Source organism: Apteryx mantelli, chromosome 9 (assembly GCF_036417845.1).
Source record: "Apteryx mantelli isolate bAptMan1 chromosome 9, bAptMan1.hap1, whole genome shotgun sequence".
Lineage (NCBI taxonomy): Eukaryota > Metazoa > Chordata > Aves > Apterygiformes > Apterygidae > Apteryx > Apteryx mantelli.
In genome coordinates this window covers 31,293,295-31,299,294 of record NC_089986.1, presented here as the reverse complement: position 1 = coordinate 31,299,294, position 6,000 = coordinate 31,293,295, and positions in this window count along the sequence as shown.

Genomic DNA, 6,000 nt, shown 5'->3' with positions numbered 1-6,000 from the left:
CCAGCACCGATATTGGGATCCCATTCTGCTCCTGATTTGGGCATGTGTCTTTCAGGCTCATTATCAACATTTTGTCGTTCGTTTTCCTCCCTAGCCTTTTCCAATATTAAACGTTTCTCCTCCGTAGACAAGAAAGTGTTTAGTAAAGCCTCGACATGGCTCCAATTGGGATTATGTGTAACCATAATTGTTTCTAACAACTGATGCATTTTCTCTGCGTTTTCTCGACAAGACCCTACAGGTTGCTTCCAGTTTAGCAAATCGGGGGCTGTAAAAGGCACACGCACAAATACTGGCAACCCTTCTGGCCCTATCGCTTGCTGAAGCGGTGCCTGCGTTACTGGTCGTTGTGCTCTAGTTCTTCCTGCTATTCCCGTTTCAGCATCGCATGGTGATTCCTCATCACTCTTTGATTCTTCTTTTTTACTTTTAGCTGCTAACATTTGCACTTCCTCTGGTTCCTCAAACTCTTTAATACAACCTTTCCCGATGTCACATACAGAACAACATTCCCACCTCCGTTTCTCCTGCCCCTTTTCAGCCAAGACATATAGACCATTAGAGGCATTAGCCATCAATTTACAGTTTTTCCTCATCTCATAATCATTTTGTAAAGTGAAAAACAAATCCACATATGGTACTTCATCCCATTCTCCCAACCTTCTACAAAACAACATTGACTGCAAAGTAGTATTATAATCCCAAGTTCCATTGTCAGGCCATTTTTCCTCGTCCTCTAAGTTATACATAGGCCACCATTGATTACAATACCGTTTCAATCTGATTTCCATTAGGGCATCCCCACCAAAGTTTTCCAGTTTTTCAGGATGCATCCTAAGGGAGAACAAAGGGCTATCTCAGCAGAGCAAACCCACCCCAGGGCATAATTATTTTCCAGAATTCCTTAACCAAGACTTCGTATGCTCGGCTATTTAGGAAGAGAGCCCCCTGCTGCTTCTTCCTCCATGTCTACCTGTAGAAGCCAACGCTACTACTGCACTCCTTCAATGGAGCGACTTACGTAGAGCTACAGAAACACAAACAACCTTTGTTCCCTCTATCGATATCTCTCTTTCAGCGTTGCACCGTCGTGTCGTTCACTGTCCCGCCACGGAGCTGGAACCACCCGAGTCCCCGATCAAAAGGTCGATGCGTGCTGGAGTCCACGCAGCTCTTGGGCTCCCCGGCAAGCGCAGCGAGTCGAGCCGGGCAAGGCTTGCCCCATCTGTATGTGAGGGCTTATGGGCCTGGCGTCAGCGGCTCAGAGCCTGGGGCTCGGCTCCCAGCGCCTTGGAAGACCTCTCCTGACAGCCCCCCAGCGTGGGCACACACACGACCATCACCGTGCTGAAAGCATCCCCTGTTCCCAGCCACCCCACGACCCTGAGGACACACATCTCACTCGGCCACCAGCTCCCACACGACCTGCTCCCAGCTCCTACACGCTCAGGGCTCAGAGCAGGGCTCGGGCACAGCAGCAGCCCCATGTGCCCTGCTCCAGGCCCACCAAGGCTTTTCCTTCCTGCACTTGGGGCCAGACGCCTCCTCTCTGGGGCTCCGCTGTGGCTCCCGGCCCCAGCACCAGCCACCACCTCCCCAGCACGGCCGGGCACCCGGGAACGGCCCCCCTGCTGTTGGCAGAGGAGGGAGGACTTGCCAGGCGATGGCGGCCTTTTGCCTGGAGCCAGCAAAAGCTACTGCAGCAGGCACTGCTGGAGGAGGCCACTTGAGATCTGCCCTGCCCTCCCTTTCTCAGCACTTCTAACCTCGACTAGGGAGGCTTTGGGGTTTTTCCCCTTGTGTCAAATACAGCCGCAGACACTCGACAAGTTGTGCTTTTCTTTAAAAAAGAAAAAAGAAAGAGTTAGTGAATGCTGTCTTTGCTTCAGTCTTTACTGCTCAGGTCAGCCCTCAGGAACTCCAGACCCTGGAGGCAAGAGAGAAAGTCCGGAGAAAGGAAGACTTCCCCTTGGTCGAGGAGGGTCGGGTTAGAGATCATTTAAGCAAACCTGACATGCACATATCCATGGGCCCCGATGGGATGCACCCACGAGTGCTGAGGGAGCTGGCGGACGTTATTGCTAAGCCACTCTCCATCATCTTTGCAAGATCATGGAGAACAGGAGAGGTGCCTGAAGACTGGAAGAAAGCCAATGTCACCCCAGTCTTCAAAAAGGGCAAGAAGGAGGACCCAGGAAACTACAGGCCAGTCAGCCTCACCTCCATCCCAGGAAAGGTGATGGAGCAGCTCATGCTGGAGGCCATCTCTAAGCATGTGGAGGACAAGGAGGTGATCAGGAGTAGTCAGCATGGCTTCACCAAGGGGAAATCATGCTGAACCAATCTGATAGCCTTCTCTGATGGAATGACTGGCTGGCTGGTTGAGGGGAGAGCAGTGGATGTTGTCTCCCTTGACTTCAGCAAGGCTTTTGACACTCTCTCCCATAACATCCTCACAGACAAGCTCAGGAAGTGTGGGTTAGATGATGTGGGCAGTGAGGTGGATTGAGAACTGGCTGAATGGCAGAGTTTAGAGGGTTGTGATCAGCGGCACAGAGTCTAGTTGGAGGCCTGTAGCTAGCGGTGTCCCCCAGGGGTCAGTACTGGCTCCAGTCTTGTTCAACTTCTTCATCAATGACCTGGATGAAGGGACAGAGTGCACCCTCAGCAAGTTTGCTGACGATACAAAACTGGGAGGAGTGGCCGATGATACCCCAGAGGGCTGTGCTGCCATTCAAAGAGACTTGGACAGGCTGGAGAGGTGGGAGGAGAGGAACCTCATGAAGTTCAGCTAAGGCAAGTGCAGGGTCCTGCACCTGGGGAGGAATAACCCCATGCACCAGTACAGGTTGGGGGCTGACCTGCTGGAAAGCAGCTCTGCCAAGAAGGACCTGGGAGTGCTGCTGGACACCAAGTTCAGCATGAGGCAGCAATGTGCCCTTGTGGCCAAGAAGGCCAATGGTATCCTGGGGTGCATGAGGAAGAGCATCACCAGCAGGTCGAGGGAGGTGATCCTCCCCCTCTACTCAGCCCTGGTGAGGCCACATCTGGAGTACTGCGTCCAGTTCTGGGCTCCCCAGTGCGAGAGAGACATGGCACTACTGGAGCAAGTCCAGCGAAGGGCTGCAAAGATGATTAGGGGACTGGAGCATCTCTCTTATGAGGAAAGACTGAGAGAGCTGGGCCTGTTTAGCCTGGAGAAGAAAAGGCTGAGAGGAGATCTTATTAACGTGTACAAGTATCTGAAGGGAGGGTGTCAAGAGGATGGAGCCAGACTCTTTTCAGTGGTGCCCAGTGACAGGACGCGAGGCAACGGGCACAAACTGAAACACAGACAGTTCCATCTGAACATGAGGAAAAACTTCTTCCCTGTGAGGGTGACAGAGCACTGGAATGGCTTGGCCAGAGAGGTTGTGGAGTCTCCTTCTCTGGAGATATTCAAAACACGCCTGGATGCAATCCTGTGCAATGTGCTCTAGGTGACCCTGCTTGAGCAGGGGAGTTGGACTGCATGATCTCCCGAGGTCCCTTCCAACCTCAACCATTCTGTGATTCTGTGATTCTGTGAAAAGAAAAAAAAGCCCAACTCCTCGATGCAGAACAGGCATTTTGATGGTGTGGGCTTTGTGGGGGTGGAGGAAAGACAGGGAAGGCATTTCTGCTCTCTTGGGCAGAAAACGTTGTCCACTTCACCAGCACAACTCTGACCACATTTGGCCACCCGGAGGGTTGGCAACGTTCGCCTTGAACTCTGCCGAAAGAGGAGAGCAGGAGGAATAACTCGGCAAGGCTGAGCTTTGCACTAACATCCAGCCCCCCACTGCCAGCCAAGCCGAGGCAAAGCCGGGCACAGTCGCGAGCAGCCACGGCCCCACGCAGAAAGAGCCCAAGCAAAGGCGCGGGCTGAAGCCTGCTCTGCACGGCGCTGTGCAAGGCCAGGGCTGCTGCCGGAGGCTGGGGGTCTTCTGGGTGTGGCGCCGAGAGCCCTGTGACGGCAGCAGAGAGCTCCTGTGACTGCCGTGACATCACTGTTGGAGGCAGCCGCACGGGCGGGACGCCCTCACTTTGCCCCGAGCTCCCCGCTGGGCGGCACGCGAGGCGTCCAGGGCCCGGCAGGGCGACCGACGGCTTTGCGTTTGGGGCTTTGCTCTGCGGCCAGCAGCAGCTCTGCCTGGCTGACTCGGGGGCTGTGGACCCCGCGCGGCTGCTGTGCTGCGGCCGGGGGCGCCCAGAGGGTGCCGGCGCTTTGGGCAGCCCTGCAGGTGCACGGGGGGTTCCCCGTTGGGCACGGAGGGACTGACGTGCGCAGGTGAGCTGTGCTGCTGCAAGGCAGGCAGGCAGCGTGGCCGGCAGTGGCGGCTGCGGGCGCTGCTTGGCACTGCCTCGATGCAACACTGCAGGGTGAGGATGGGGGGGGGGGGAGATGTCACCCCCACAACGTAGCCCGTAGCCCATAGCCTGTAGCCCAGCCGGTCCCTTTGCCACAGCCTTGCTTGCCCTCGCTGGGTGGGGACGACCTTCTGCCGGGACCTCCCCTGCTTGAGGGGAAGTGTTGCTGGGGAAAGCCAGAGCCGGTTGGGGGGGGGGGTCTTTCTGGGGGGTCTTTAGGCTTCCTTGCAAATGGGCCTTGTGCTGCTTCATGGCAGCCTTCAAGAAGCCTGTGCAGCTCTTTGGCTCTCCCCTTCCACAGCTTTGCTGCTTTCTCCTGCCTTCGTCTCGAGGACAGGTCACGAGCTCTAGGTCTCTCTCCTTTGCAGAACATGACATCGTCAGAAGACTTTCGAGGCAACGGCGGCTCTTCCCCGGGCGCCAGCATGAGTCGGCTGCCTCAGGCAACAGCGCCGGATGCCTCTGAAGACCTGCTGTGCCCCATCTGCCTGGACACAGCGGACAACGCCGCCTACGTGGCCTTCTGCATGCACCGCTTCTGCTTTGGCTGCATCCGGCAGTGGTCAGCCACCAGAGCCGAGTGCCCGCTCTGCCAGCGGCCTTTCACCTCCATCCTGCACACGGTGCGAGCTGACAACGACTTTGAGGAGTACCGCCTGGGGCGCTCCCACAGCAGCTCGTCCGCTGGCCATGCAGGAGGGAGATTTCGTTCCCGCTCTGCGGCAAGGAGGAGGCACCGTTCATCAGTGCACCAGCACAGCAGCTCCTCCACCAGTGACATTGCCCACAGCAGCTCCTCCGCTGGCCATGGAGGAGGGAGATCTCCTTCCCACTCGGCAGCAAGAAGGCGGCACCGTTTGTCAGTGCACCAGCACAGCAGCTCCTCCAGCAGCGACAGGGCCCACAGCAGCTCCTCCACCACTGACAGTGCCCACAGCAGCTCCTCCACCATCAACAGTGCCCACAGCAGCCCCTCCACCACTGACAGTGCCCACAGCAGCTCCTCCACCATCAACAGTGCCCACAGCAGCTCCTCCACCACTGACAGTGCCCACAGCAGCTCCTCCACCATCAACAGTGCCCACAGCAGCTCCTCCACCAGTGACAGTGGCCACAGCAGCTCGTCCGCTGACCTTCGAGGAGGGAGATTTCGTTCCCGCTCTGCTGCAAGGAGGCGGCACCATTCTTCAGCGCACCGGCACAGCAGCTCCTCCAGCAGCGACAGTGGCCATGCTGCAGCCTCCGAGAGGTCCCGAAGCAGGTCCCTGCCGAGGCACAACCAGGATGGCCACCGCCACCTCCGGCACGCAGCGAGGGGCTACGACCCCGCAGGGAGGAGCAGGCAGCGACGGAGCGGGGCTCACGCCACTGCTCCTGCTGGCCCTTGGGAAAGACCCCCAGGCAGCGGCCGATTGCGGCGCAGGTCGCGCAGCGCTGGCGGCAGCAGGAGACGGGAAGCAGCTTCTCCAGGCTGGCACCAGCACGCCTCCCCGTCGTGGCGCCACCAGGCCCCTGGGCGGGAGGACGCTCCGGGGCCCTCCTACGCCAGCGCTGCACGGGCTCCTGCGCCAACAGCTTCTCGCGGGGAGACCTCGGAGAGCTCTGCCCATG